Genomic DNA, 1613 nt, shown 5'->3' on the forward strand with positions numbered 1-1613 from the left:
AGCCAATGATCCCTAAGCTTTTTTAACAGCCTTCTCAACTTGTTCTGCTACCTTGATAGTATGTGAATTCCCAGGTTTCTCTGTTCCTGAACCCCCTGCAAAATTGTAATTATGGATGTGAAGCCAGCAATAAAACAAATAAGGCAAGATGAAAAGGCAGAAATATATTGGATCATGACAGAAAGCTAAAAGATGCAGAAACAGAAGTGATCACAGTGCTGTATCTAATGATATTGACAATATACAAAGCAGAAATGTCCCCAGAGGTCAGAGAGGAAGCAGTAATCACAATGCTACCACAAGAACAGGAAGACTTGAATGGAAACATGTCAAAAAAAATCAGCTGTCTGAGCATTCTGGTGACAATAGTCTTCCCACTTCTTCCCAACTCAAAAACTTAACTGGGAGCTGTATGGGGATGGACACAAGGTGGCATCATGACGAGACTTCTGAGGGCTGACTTTCCTCTGTGTACTTGTGCCTGGAGCATGCGCATGCTTTCAAACTGCAGTTAAGTGAAGTGGAAGTGATGTACCTATGCTTCTCGTCTCATTTTCTTCTGATATCAGACGGGTACCTATTTGAAGGACCACAAGTACGAAGCAGGCTTTAGCCCTCGCACCATGCCCTCCAGGAATGGGAGGATTTGAGTGGACTCTGGCTACCACAAGCTGAAGCCCTGCAGAGGTAAGTACCGCACTATTGGAAAACCTAAAGCTTTTCATTTCCAATAAAGCAATGAAATGCCATTTCATTATTTCCATTTGATAGCTTTGAGCTCTTCTCTATTAATACTTCACATTTTGACAAACTCTGTTGGCAAATTTTTAATTCTGTCTTCTCTAGGATATAGCCTAGAAAATGGAACAGATCACCATAAAATGCTCTAGTTGACTGGTCTAGCTGACCAAGCTTAATACCAGCAAAACCAAAGCCTGTTACTGCCAGAGATTTCTTCACTTCCTGACTGTTCACTTGGACTGAACCCAGCAATGCAAAGCTTTAATGGGCTGGATTTTAAGAGCCCGCCGCCGATCTCGCGTGGCGGCTCATTTGAATAGTCAGGGCGGCCTGCCCCCTCCCCCCAATCACATGGAGGGGCGAGCTGTCTGTCACCAACAATGGCGTCAGCTGCCTGTGCACAGGCACTGGTGCCATTTTTAAAGGGAAGCTAGCCCTGCCGGCACATTTGAATTTTTAAAGAAGTAACCCCCCCCACCCCCCCACCCCAAAAGTTAAATAAATAAATTCAAAACACCCCTTTCCCCCCAAAAAACAATTACTTTTTATATCTGACCTTTCCCCCCCAAACTGCACATAGTTTAAAGGTCAACCCTTCCCACCATCTCCATTACATTTATTTGACCCTGTGCTCCCCACCCGCACGAAAATCTTACCTTGTTATATATTATCTTGTTATACATTACCTTGTTATACTATCTGTAAAGTTTTAGGAACTAATTAGCGAGGAACTAGTTGTTATGTGTAAGTGTTCCAGTGCGGGGGGGGGGGGGGTGGAGGGGTGGGGGGGAGACACATTCTCGGCTGCACTAGGGAGTGATGTTATATGTAACACAAGAACCAGTTGAATCAGGTTCCACTGCACAGAACAT

The sequence above is a fragment of the Heterodontus francisci genome, chromosome 13 (genome assembly GCF_036365525.1).
Source record: "Heterodontus francisci isolate sHetFra1 chromosome 13, sHetFra1.hap1, whole genome shotgun sequence".
NCBI classification, from domain to species: Eukaryota; Metazoa; Chordata; class Chondrichthyes; order Heterodontiformes; family Heterodontidae; genus Heterodontus; species Heterodontus francisci.